Raw genomic sequence first — 13,614 nt, 5'->3', positions numbered from 1 at the left:
GTGCGGGAGGAGAGGAGGGGGGGGACGCCCTAGCCGCGCCTCGCCTGCCTCGGCCTTGGCTGTTTTCTGTTTTTGGGGCTCGGCATTGATGCGGAGCGCGGAGTCAGGGAGCGGTGTCCTCCGCGTTTTGTTCGGGCTGTCACTCGCGCTCATTGTTCGGCATGTTCTACATGTTGTATCCCATATGGCCAGCTGGGCCGGGGACCCCTGACAAAACCCAAATTGTGCCCAGCTTTCAAACCCAGCATTGTTGTCTGTGAAAGGCAGGCGAATTAAAAATTCGTGCTATATCTATTCTGGAAAAAAAAAAAAAAAAAAAAAAAAAAAAAAGAAAGAGAAAAAAAAGAAAAAAGGGGGGGAAAAAAAAGAGGGGGCGCAAGGAAAAAGAATCTCTGCTCTCTCTTAGAAGGCCAACAGAGCCTCTCCTCTTCTCTGACAAGTTTCTCTCTCATTTCACAGGAAATCCCCCCCCCCCCCGCAGCACCGAAAGGCCCGGGCGCGTCCCCCCGCAGGAGCCCGCGGAGCCGCGCTGCGCGGCCGCGGAGGCCCGGGCAGAACAAGGCGGCATTGAGGGCGGGCTGGGCTGCAGCTGCCGCCTCCCTGCGCGGCCCGGCCGTACCGCCAGCCCGGCTGGCACGTCCCGCTGCCTGCCGGAGAAATGGCCCTTTCTTGTCCGCGCTCCTGGTTGTGCAAGGCGGGGAGGAAGGGAGGGAGGGAGGGAGGGAGGCAGGAGAAGGAGGGACAGAAATTAAAAAGGAAAAAAAATTATATAAAATAATAATAATAGGGGAAATGAATAGTTTAATTTTAAAAAGAGGGGAAGAAAATAGCGAAAATGGGGAAATAAGTGGAGGAAGAAAGAGGAAATTTTATAAAGGAGAAACGATTGATAGGGGAAAAAAAAAGAAAAAAGGGGAAAGGAAAAATAAAAGGGAAGAGGAAAAAAATAACGAAAATGAAAAGGAAATGAAAAAGAGAAAAGAGGGAAAAGAAAAAGATAACGAAACAAAATAAGAAAAAGCGAAGGAAGAAAAAATAACTTGAGAAAGCAGAAAAAGAAAAACAACGGATGGGGAGGAAAACAGGGGAGAAAAGAGAAAAAGAGCGGCGAGAAGCCCCAGCCCGGGCATCCCCCGCGCCCCGGGACGCGCAGCGCTGCGCGGGATCCCCGCGGTGCCCGGAGCTGCCCCGGGCTCGGACGAGGCTTCCAGGATGGGGGTCCGGCCCTGGCAACCGCGGCCAGCCCCTCTCGGCCGCCAGGGCGGGTCAGGATTTGGGGATTTGGGAGCTCAGCCCGATCTCCAGGCCCGCTCCGTTTCCTTTTCCCCCCGTTTTTCCCGGTTTTGTCCCCGCGGAGCTTCCTCCCGTGCCCTGTTGACTGTAGGGCTTAGCTGGCGGCGCTGTGGGTTTTTCGGGGCTGCTCGAGGAGCCGCTCGAGGGGAAGCTAAGCCAATATTTACCGAGCCCAGGGCAGCTCCCGGCGGGTTCATTACGGAGTCGGGGGGGCTCCAAGGGCCCGGGGGGAGCCCCGGGGGGCGGCGCTGGAGCGGCAACAGAGCCGCGACCCCGCTCCGCGTTACCGGAGATTTGCGGGGCTCCCCCGCACATGACACCCCCGAAGCCCCCCGAGAAGCGCCCCTGGAGGGGTTCCTTGCTGTAAACGAGGGGCTGTGGTTGCGTTATTCGCCGAGCCCGAGCAGCGGCCGCGGGGAGGCAGCAGAGCTCCGCGGAGCCCCGCGCTGGACGGGGCGGAGGCTGCGCTGCCCCTCGGCGCCCCCGGGCCCGTCGGAGCGGGGCACCCCGAGGCTCCGTGTCCCCGTGCCCGGCGACACCCCCGTCCCCGGGCCGGGACGGCCGCGCGGCGGCGCTGCTGGATAAGGGACAGGGACGCGCCGTCGGGGCCGCCCCGCGGGGAGGGGACCCTGGCGGCCGCCCGGGGACACCGAGGGGAGGGACGGGCAGCTGGAGGGTGGGACAGGACCCGCCGGCCTGCGGGAGGAGCGGCCTGAGCCCTAAACCGGGGACATCGCTTTGAAATGCAGCGTGGAGATCGGGGAGTGATGAGGTCTGGCCCATGACTCTCACTGTGGACTGGTGCCGCCCCTCAAACTCCTCAGACCACAGAACCCCACCTTTGGGGCAAGCAGAGTGTCCCCAACACCCAAAACCCACCTTTGGGACAAGCAGAGTGTCCCCAACCACAGAACCCCACCTCTGGGACAAGCAGTGTCCCAAGCCCCAGAATTCACCTTTCAGACAAGCAGAGTGTCCCCAAGCCCCAGAACCCACCTGTCGGGCAAGCAGAGTGTCCCAAGCCCCAGAACTCAGCCTTTGGGGCAAGCAGAGTGTCCCAAGCCACAGAACCACGCCTTTGGGACAAGCAGAGTGTCCCCAAAGCCCGGGCAGGGTTTGATGCTCAGCACTCGCCCTTTCCACGCTGGAAGAACAAACAAACTGATGCCGAGGACGGCGTGGAATTCCGGAGAGATGGAGAGGATGAGACAGCACATCCACGGCTTCCTCCCGCCCCACAGGGAGCCACTGGGATGGGGACTGAACACCCAGAGGGAGCCAGGCACCTGGGCACAACAGGTGAGTGCCTCAGGACAGCCCTGGGCTGCTCCCTCTCCAGGTGATGCCTCACTGAATTTGAGTTTCATTCAGTGCTGGCGAATTTTCTGCATTTTGCCCAATGCCGTTAATTAGCAGTAATTATGTAGAGATTCAGGGAATTTCTGATGAGGGAGACACAGGAGAGACCCCTCCCTTCAGCTCCCCCATGGCCCTTGCAGGCAGCAGCCTCCCTCTTTCCCCCTTTCCCTCTATTCCTCTTTGCCTCTGTCTCTCTGTCTCTCTATTCCTCTTTCCCTCTTTCTCCCTCTCTCTTGCTCAACACTGGGGAATGTTGTCCCCACCTCCTCTCCCTCCCCGATATTTAAATTACCAGCAAACTCAGAGAACCTGGGATGCTTCAGCTGCAAAGGACAAGCACTTGATTGAGGGAAATAAAAAAGAAGAAAAAAAAAAAAGGAGGATTTAAGGTTGCAGCATCCTTCCCTCCCACAGGCCTCACAGGTCTCACCAGCCACGAAACTCAAAGTTTGTCTGAACATAATTTTATTGAACATAATTTTATTGGGTCATACAAAGTCTGGGCAGCTTCAGTGGGGTTCATGCACTGCCCCTGATTTCCACTGACACATCTGGGATTAAACCACCAGCAATCACATCCCTGCTCTCAATACAAAACATCCCAGATCTGCTGGGAAAACCCAAGAGCTCAGACAAACATCCCTGGGATTGTTCCAGGTTCACTTGGACAGACAGAGTGCCTCAATCCTGCCTTGGGATCTGCTGCTTTCTGTAGGATTCAGCCCCAATTCAGGGAGAAAGTTCTCCATGAGATAAAAACTGCAAGAAATAAATTGTGTCAAATCGTGATGGTCAAATCATTGCCTCTGATTTGGTCTGGCCAAGCAGGCTCAACTATTTCAGGGAAAAAAAAAAAAAAGCAAACAAGTTTAAGGAGTGGTTGTGTCTCTGGATGTGCAGGGATGGAGCTGCTCCTCCTCACCACCTGTGGGATCCATCACTCCTGGCTCCCACACACATGGCCTGTCTGAAGGGAAAGAGTTCAGCTCTGGTTGTTCAAGAGTCTTAAAAAGAACATCCCTGGAAGATTTACCCCATTGTGGAGCTTCCCTGCTGTTATCCAGACATTATTTCTCCCCTCTCCAATTAGAGCTGTCCCACAAAAAGTCACTGACTCCTAAAAGAGATGAAAGCACCACACAGGATTCCTAACCCGAAATCAGGCCAAGAGACTCAGCCTCGATAAATTTTGGGTAGAAATGGCCATAAATCCCTCAAATCCTCGGGGATGTGCCTCCATCCTTTGTCACACCACAGAGGAGCTCTTGGCAGCGCATCCCACAGGTAACACAATTCCCAACCCTCCTTGGTGCAGGTGTTCCCTGGGGGTGCAGCAGCGTGGCTGAAGGCTTTGCTCATCCTCTTCCTCCCCTTCACACTCCAGTGGCTTGGGAAGGGCTGCACAGCCTGCACACCAGCAGGAGCGTTGCTCGTTCCCAGAGTACGACAGGCATCAGCCTGAAACATTTCAGAGGGAGCTGCAGGGAAGTGACCCCTGAGTTCTTTCCCCAGGTGCTTTCCCAAAATCCCACAGCAATCCCATGAAAGTGGTTCTGGAGCCCCTTTGGCTGAGGCAGAGCCCATGGGGTGAGCCCAGGACTAAACCAGTGACTCCCAGGCCAGCCCTGTTGTGCCCTAAGAGCGAGAGGAGATGCTGCCCCACACGTATCTGCAGGGGCTTGGAACTCTCCCAGCAGGGAGAGAGGCCCTGGTTGCACATCAGACCCATCACAGGTGAGGAAGGGAAGGGATCAGAGATGATTTCAGACACAAACCCAGATCCAGGGGCCTCCACCCCTTCAACACCTCCCAGGGGGAGATGCTGGGAATTCCCACTCCACCCTCACGGACCCTTGGCCCCACTGGTGCTGATCCACCACGGCCATCCCAATCTGTCTGTGCTCCTTTGTACCAGATCCATGGATTTCCACACCCAAGGGAATGCTGGCAGTGCCAGGCACCTCACCAAGCTCCCCCTGCCAGGATGGAAACTCCTTGTGCAATACTAAATATCCCAAAGACAAAGGCCTTGAAGGGCAAAACCCCCTCCTGGCTCAGGGGATGCTTTTTAAGCTATGGATAAATGCAGGACCTGCCTTTGATGTCCCGCTCAGAGTTAGGGAACAGCTGGATGAGAACTCACCACAAAAGGGAATTCAGGGCTGTCATTAGCGGTGACTTGGGGTGGCAGCTGCTTGCTGTGGGTTCCAGGCAGCTCCTTGATTGGTCCCTCTCGAGTGGGGCCACTTAAAACTCCATATCACACGGGGGAAAAGGCAATGGAAGCACCCCCAGCTTTTTGTATTTCAGTTCTCTCAAGAGTTTGTGAATGAGGCGAAAATAAAACACCCCAGAGCCATCAAAGAGCAAAGCGAGCTGATTGTGGTGAGGAGGGAGGGAGAGGAGGAGGAATGGTCACTCAGTGTGCACCCAATTCCTTCCTGGAGCATCCCAGGGCACCCCACACACGGGAAACCCAACCTCCCTTCCACACAATGTCTTAGGAGAATTAATCAATAAACAGATTGCACAATGTAGCTAAAAAGTCAGAGGAATGCTAACACTGGAGGTCACTTTGCCCTGGTGGAGTCCATTCAGGATAAATTTTTATTCTCCTCCCTTCCTCTTGAACCATGGGTTTGCAAATAATAAATAATGAATACCTGATTATGGAAGAGCAGCCCCAGCGCTGTGTGGCAGAAACCCACCCAAAATTTGGCCTGTCCAAAGTCCCAATGGAGCACATCAGTGGCTCAATATCAAAATGCTGTCACCTCCAGGGCCAGCAAAGATGTCCAGCAGGGATTTGGCAGTGTTGTGGCAGATCTGGGAAAACCCCTATGACATCCAGCTCCATCTATCTGGTTTGTGTGGCTGCCCAGAGACACCAGCTCACCTCGTTTGTCTTTGGGAAGTTTTGACTTTGGAAAATGTGTTGTATTTTTTTCCCCTGGATCTCCCAGCACCTGTGAAGGGATAAATCAACTCAGTGGCGTGCCTGAGGCCATCTGGCTGGGCACATCATGGGGTTTGTGCCACTGGCATGAAGAAAATGATAAACAAGCCCAGATTTTCCATGTGGCTGTTGCCGTTGTGTCGGGATTCAAGCAAGAATCCGGGAGCAATCCCAGTTTAGCTCCACCCCGTTGTTCCAGGCTCTGTTCACACCCCGAGGGCAGGGAACAGCACCTACCTGGATTTGGGGTTTTCCTGCTCCACCTCAGCCATGGAGGAGCTGAAAAGCTTAACCGTTCGTGCTCCCTAATTGATGATAACCATTGATTATCAAACAGGGAGAATTCCATGTGTCCTTCCAGCAGCTCCTGCCCCTGGTCACCAGCAGGGACACTGGGGACCTCTCCAGTGCCCCATGCAAACATCACTCACTCCCCTAAATACCCAGTCTCTACTTTGTGCAGCTCGATTTTAAAGGCAAACCACAGCTTTTTGCCATCAATAATTCATGGGCCACTCCAGATAGCCATCAAATACGTAACCAAATTAAGTGAACAGTATCTTGAGGTTTGCAGCCCAAGGTTTCCTGCCTCAGCCCGCAGCATGCCTGCCTCTGTTTGGGTTGCCACTTAATCACTGCACAATATTTGCTTTGGCTTGGCTGTGTGTGAGGAGGGATTTATTCCATCCCATCTGGCTGCAGGAGGGGGAAAAGCCACCCTTAACTCCTCCGCTGGCTGCCTTGGGGACCTTTGGGAAGGAACTCCACAGTGGAGCAGCTAAAAATGCTCCAGATACCTGCTTTGACATGCTGTTTATCCATACTGTGAGTTTTTAAGGAATAACTCCCACCACTCCAGGCTTCCTCTTGCACCTCCTGAGCTGCCCACACAGCTCTCAGAGGTAATTGCACTCAGAGCAATCCCAGCTTTGTCTGTGCCCCTCGAAACCCCCCCAAAATAACGACAAGGGTTTAATCTGCATTTATTTGGGATGATTTCAGCATGGCTCAGCACAGCTCCCGGGGAGCTGGAGAGGAACAAGGAGCCCATTGTGCCTCATGTGCCACACTCAGAGCCCATCAAAGCCAGCGCCAGACTGGAAGATTCTTGACTTGAGATCCACTGGAAAAGCTCCCAGTGACTTCAGGAGGCTTTGAATCAGGTGCTCCAAGGAGGAGAAGCCACACTGGCGGCGGCAGGTTCCGTGTTCATCGCTGTTTGGAGATGGAACAAGAAGTTCTGAGAAGCCACAGAGGCAACAAACCAGAAAATACCAACAATAAACCTCAACAGCATTATCTGCAATCGAGTATGGAACGAGTGGAGAGAGCACTGAGTGCTTCCCAGATCTGCCCTGAAAACTTTGGGATCAGGGAGGAGGGGGAGAGCAGAGAACTTGCACCTGCAGCTGAGTTTGCCACAGCTTGGCACGGAGCAGCTCCCTGGGAGGGAAAAATGGGAGCAGGGAGATCGTCAGCCCAGCCCAGCCCAGCCCAGCCTCACCTGCTGGGTGAGGCACAGGGGAGGAACAACCCCAAAAACAACAAAAAGCAGCAGGGCAGGCACCCAGTGCATCTCCTGAGGGACCAGCACCTTCCTCAGGCAGCTCTGCACCCAGAAAACTGCCTGGAAAACCTGTTATCCTTGGAATGCTTGGGTGAGGTCTCCAGCCAGCACCTAGGGGGGAAGAAGAGACAATTCAGCTGTTATTCCAAGGGAGGGAAAGCAGAGCCAGCAGGAGAGGACCCGCTGAGCAGCAGTGGCACCGGAGGAGCAGTTTTACCCCTCGAGCAGCATCTCAGGCACCAGGGTTTGTGTTTCTGAAAATCCCTGGCACCCACTGTGCCACAAAAGTCACTCCACGAGGCCATCGCCAGGCTCCATCAGGAGGGATATTAATTGCCACAGAGACACTTTTCCCTCCCATGTCTGGATGTGTGCTCGGTGGTTCCTGCGCTGGGGAAATTGCCGCTCTCTCCTGATTAAGTGCTTAATTGTGGCCAGAGCTTCCTCAAGTGTTCCCAGCCCTGAGCTGAAGTCCCACTTCAAACACGTGCTGTTATTGACTTCCTTACCAATTTCCTCCCTGGGAATGCCTTCCAAAGGGGGCCTGAGGGGCCCTGGGTGCATCCCTCTTCTGCAGGGAGCCAAATGGAGAGCTGGGTGCATGGAGAGCACTCACTAACTTGGGCTCCAGCAAGATGTTTGACAGACAAAACCAAAGGAATTTAACCATGATTTTAGCAGCATTCCCATCCCTGGGAATGCTCAAGGCCAGGTTTTGAGAACCTTCATTCTACTTGAGGCAGTTCCCACCTGTGAAATCTCACCCACAGCTCCACAAAAAGTTTCTGGCCATGGGGAAAAGCTGAGGTTAAAATCCCCATAGGCCTCGCGACAGTGACACCAGCCCCAGCTCAGAGCTGCTTAATGGTTAATGGAATAATATTTCCATCCGTTGTAGATGAGAAAAGATAATTACTTTCGGGGTTTAAGAACCAAATGTGTTGATCCAAATGTAATCTCAGTGTTTTAGCATCTGATTATTACATCAGAAACACAAATGTCAACGGGCCGCAGCAACCGGGTTGTCAGGAGGGGGGGAAAGGGAGATGTGTGACTTAAATCACACACCAGGGGAAAGATGCCCCCAAGGGACTTTTAACTTGAGTTAATTAAAAATATTCTACTTCCCCAAAGCATTTTGGGGGCTGGGAGCTCATGTTTTCCCTCAGTGATCCTTCTGTTACACCCAGAACAAGGGACATCTAGAGGGGACAGCTGTGGATCATTCCCTGCTCGCCCAAACCAGGGATACAAATCCCAGATGGCTCACTCCCCACAGGAAGGAATGGCTGCAGGAATGTCATATACTGAGGGTGCTTTGGTGCTTCCATCCCGGGTCTTTTCTCTGGAATTCTTTCTGTCACCTCCATGGGCCCAGCTGGGCCTGCTTGTCCCTGCTGTCCTAAACCCAGAGAACATGGGAGAGGTTTCCTTTCCAACCCAAACCACCCCAGAACTGCAGCAGCAGCCCATCCCTGAGGCAGTCTGGACAGGAGATGACAGGATTTCTGTTCCCCAGGAATCCCTGTTCCCCAGGAATCCCTGTTCTCCCTCTCCCAAAAGCATCCAGCACACCCAGGGACCAGCACACGACGTTAACACAAGCGTGCTGCCAAGAACCAACTGGAATTGTGGTGCTTTGCTGCTGAACAAAGCCCTTGCCTTGATTTCTCAGCCAAGTTCAAGTTCCCAGCGGGCTGATTGTCCCCCACCCTGTCCCTGAAGCACCCAGGGCTGTGTGGAATTTTATTAAATTGCCAGCACGGGCGGCCGCTCAAAGTTTGTGTGGCTTGATGTGATCGATGGCAGCAAAACACGGGAAGAAAGGCAGGGGGAGGGGGGCACCCCTGTTTGTTAAGGCTTTTTCTTTTCCCTTTTGAATAAAATGTCAACTCCATTATATAGATGTCAACTCCATTACTGCAACACTCCCGTGGCAGCCTCAACATGGAACTATCTGCTAATAAAACAACTTTCTCGCAGGGGGAGCAGAGGGCAAGTTACCTGCTGGAGGTTCCAATCTGGTTAAGAAAATTCCTGTTTATCCCTGCAGGCACAAACACCATTTCCATTATCCTGGTTTCCTCCTCGTCTTTGTTGGCTCCAAAGCAAAAACCTGCTCTTGTATCCTGATGAGCCCATGCTGGTCGCGGACCTTTCCTCGTTAGAGAAGGTGGAAAATGAGGAGTGCAGTGCCTGGTGTTCTGCTAAAAAAAAAAAAAAAAAAAAAAATCTGGGTTAGAATCGTGGAATAGTCTGGCATTGAAGGCACCTGAAAGGTCTCCTTGTTCCAGCAGCAGCCAAGGTGGCAAAAACAGAGAAGGGGGATGCTCCAGGGGGATGTGCTGCCAAACCCTCTGAGGGGAGTTTGGGGACATGTGCCCCCCAAATCGGCAAGATCTGCCCACAGGCAGAAGGTACCAAAAGCACCACCCCAAAAGCACTTTCAGAGAAGCCCCTGGAGGGGTTTGGCATGTTTGTGTGCCTGGGAAACCAGGATACACTTGGAAAGAGAATTTGGGAGTGTGAAACTGGGGGCTCCCATCCCTCCACAGCTCTTTTGGAATATAAATTCTGTTTTCAAACAACCAGGAAGGCAGGGAAGCCCCTGAGCCTTGCCAGGCATGGGTTGTGAGAGGCCAGGGCTCCTCCCTCGCTCTCAGGTTCGCTGGCTGCACACATCCCCACGCAGACAGACAAAGATGAGAACATATTTAGACAAGAATAAAGAAACCCATTCCACGACGGGAGTTGTTTAGATAATTGATTTCCCTTGGACTTACAAGCACTAAATAACAGCCAGGCAGGCACATCTCCCAGATAACCTTTTCCTTCAAATCTCTCTTCCAAAGGATTGGCCTTTGACAGAGGTGTCGCTGGGAGTACAGCTCTGAGGCAGCTCGTAGGTAGGACCTCGCTGAGAGAAGGCCGTGACTGTTCCTCAAGCAATTATTTTTTCCCCCTGTATCCTTTGCATAGAGAGAGCTAATTAACTGCCTGCCAGGTTCTGCAGATCCAGGGCGCAGAATGAAGTAGCACAAATGTCATAATTAATTAGCAGTTTAACGCCAGAATGAACACGGCAAAGGTGCCCTGTCAATATTCCGGTGCTGGGGTGGGGAGCATTCCACGTGCCAGGCACTGGGGCACATCCAGCCTGGACAGCAGAGGGGATTTCTTCATGGAAAGGGTGGTCAGGCATTGGAAATGCCCAGGGAGGTTTGGAGTGGCCATTCAAGGAAGGAATGGGGGTGGCACTCAGTGCTCCGGGCTGGGGACAGGGTGGGCATCGGGCACAGCTTGGACTGATGGGCTGGGAGGGATTTTCCAGGCCCAGTGGTTCTGTGATCACACCACAGAGCCCCAAACTGTTGGAAGCTCAGCTGGAATCACTGAGAAATGAAGAATAACCTGTCATGTCCCCCTGTGGAGTTGGGCAGGGACAGCCCATGCCAGGCTGGGATCATCCCTGTCCCTGCACCACCCAGCCCCAGGCTCTGCTCTTTCCCAGGGACATCATCCATCCTACCTCTCCCTCATCCACCAGGATGTTTTGTTTCCCTATTCTTAGTGAGAATGACCCCTGCCAGTGGCCACCAGGCAGGCCCCAGCCCCTGTCCCACTTTCAGGGGTGTGTTTGGCACAGAGACACAAAGCTGTCACACAGATCCGAAGCCGTCACACACACCCAAAGCTGTCACACGCCTCCCATGGGCAGAAATTCCTTTCCCAGAGATGGAAGAGGGGCTCAGCAGCATGGAGTCACCAGCTTCCCTCTGGATCAAGGCTGACAGAGAGGGGTTAGACCTGGAGCAAGCCCCGCACCAGACCTGCCGCAACAATTAAAACCGAAACAATTAGAGTCATCAAGGCTGGCTCCTGGCAGGAGCCAAAACCCAAGAACTCCCTGAGAAAGCTCTCAGCCCTACCCTTGTTCCCTGAGCAGATGTTCCCAGTGCTGCTGGGCACTGGGGAGTGCATCCCACACACCTGGAGCCCAGCAGGGACAGCTCCCCATGGGACACCCCAAATCCTGCCCCTGTGAGATCCACAGCTCTGAAAGTAAAAACCCCAGTGTCACTGTCATGTTTTCTGGAAAAATCCCCTTGCCCAGGATTTTGCTCCTGGGAAGTTGAGAAGCCTCAGAGAAAAAGGAAAACAATAATTATCCCATTTGCTTCTCCTGCGTTGTGCTGCTTTGGAATGTGGTTGGAGATTGTTTATCCAACTTGTGAATTGTTTTGACTTAATGACCAATCACAGTCCAACTGTGTCGGGACTCTAGAAGGAATCACAAGTTTTTCATTATTATCTTTCAGCTTTCTGTCTGTATCCTTGCTCTATTCTTTAGTATAGTTTTAGTATAGTATTTTTTAGTATTATATTTATTCTTTTTTAGTATTATATTTATTCAGGTGCCTTCAATGCCAGGCTAGTCCACGATTCTATTATATTTAGTATTATATTTATTTATTATCTTTATTTAGTATCTTAATTTAATATATTTAATATATTTATTTAGTATCTTTAATAAAATATAGATCATAAAATAATAAATTAGCCTTCTAAGAACATGGAGTCAGATTCATTCCTTCCTTCTCTCATCTGGGGACCCCAAAAATACCACACCCCAGGACTCAAGCATGATTCCCAAGGGTTCCAGAGCAGGGCAGATTCCTGCAGGAAAATAAGAGCGAGGACTTACAGGCATCCGTGTCTCCTTCCATCCTCAGCTCCCCCAGCTCCACTCCCTTTCCTCATTCACCGTGGGAGATGTTCAGGGGGGAAAATAAGAGCGAGGGACGAAGCCCCTCATCCCTGCATCCGTTTGGGATCATCCTGCTGCCATTTCTGGGCTGTGCCAGGTGGGAAGGCAGCTCTGAGCCCGGTTTGGGTGATTGAAATGCCGCTGCTGCCTTGCAGAGCCAACTCCATGGTGACAAGCAGCTCCGGGAGCCGTGACACCGGCGGGTCAGAGCCGGCACGGCAGCACCGGGAGGGAACAATGAGGCGGAGCAGGAACCCGGGCTCCGGGAAAAAGGATGGCCTTGAGCAGGAGAGAACAGCACGGCACGCAGGAGAAGGTCCTTAACTTCGGTTTCCTCTGTTTTTTAAACCTAATGAAGTCTTTTATTAACCCCATCTGGAAGGGGCCAGCACCTCTCCAACATCTGCTCGGGGGCTTTGTTCAAGTGTGAAACTTCTCCGCTGTTTTTCCGAGCCTGGCTTATTCCAGCACTTCAACAATGGGATGTTCCCAGGGATTTCTGTCCCCCCAAAGTGCTGACTCCTGCAAGTGAGAGCCCCAAACCAGTGGTTGGGTAATGTCCATCAGCCATGAGGGACCATGCACTGCAGAGCTCCACACGGGAATGCTGCTCCTCGTGATGGAGCAGCGGATTCCCAAAGCTGGGAAGGCACCAGTGTCGCAGATATCTTTTATGAAAAATCCTTTCCTTAGGATTTTTCCTCCTGAGAAGCTAAGAGGCCTCAGGAACAAAATGTAAACATTGATTATCTGCTGCTGTGGAATGCAACAGGTGCATCTGTGATTGGCCCATGTTGGATGTTTGTAATTAATGGCCAATCACAGTCAGCTGGCTCGGACAGAGAGTCTGAGACAAAGCCTTTGTTACCATTCCTTTCTATTCTTAGCTTAGGTAGCCTTCTGATGAAACATTTTCTTCTATTCTGTTAGTATAGTTTTAATGTAATATATATAATAAAATAATAAATCAAGCCTTCTGAAACATGGAGTCAGATCCTCATCTCTTCATTCAACATAAGACCCCTGTGAACCCGGTCGCACATCAGCAGGGCACTTATCCATCCTGCCACTGCCTCCCACAGCCCAGAGGGAATTTCCCGGTGGAACAGCTTTGGATCCAGGCAGAGGTGGCTACAGCAGCAGGGATTTCTGTGGAGGAAGCTTGGGAGACATCTCCCACCACCACCATGTGCTGGTTTGAGAGCAGAACTTGCCTCCTTTGGGGCCACATCCTGCACAAATCCAGTTTAATAGACTCCTCCTGGCCCTGTCTTGTCCTGCTCTGTTATTGCCAGCTCCGGCCATTCCCCATCCAGGATCTGGATCACCTCCACGCCAGGCTGTCCCACAAACCCCAGGATGCTGCCCTGCAGCCTCCATGGGTCCCTCAGTGGGATTTAAAAGATGGATGCCTGTATGGTGTTTCCCAGCCTGCACGGTCTGGAGCTGCTGGCAGGGCCAGGAGGATTCAATATCCAACCATGGAGAATCCAGCAGCACGAAGGATCCAGCAGCACAAGGGGCTCAGGGCCTCTTGGTCAGGTACCATCTTGAGGTGATCTCACAGCACAACCTCAGCTCCCACAGGTTTGTCCCAGGCTAATTCCACCTCTGCCATGCCTGGGCTCCAGCTCCTTCTGCTCCAGTGATGGGGAGCAAGCCCTGAAGCTG

This window comes from Melospiza melodia, chromosome 3, assembly GCF_035770615.1.
Source record: "Melospiza melodia melodia isolate bMelMel2 chromosome 3, bMelMel2.pri, whole genome shotgun sequence".
Taxonomy (NCBI): Eukaryota; Metazoa; Chordata; class Aves; order Passeriformes; family Passerellidae; genus Melospiza; species Melospiza melodia.
This window is presented reverse-complemented; position numbering follows the sequence as displayed.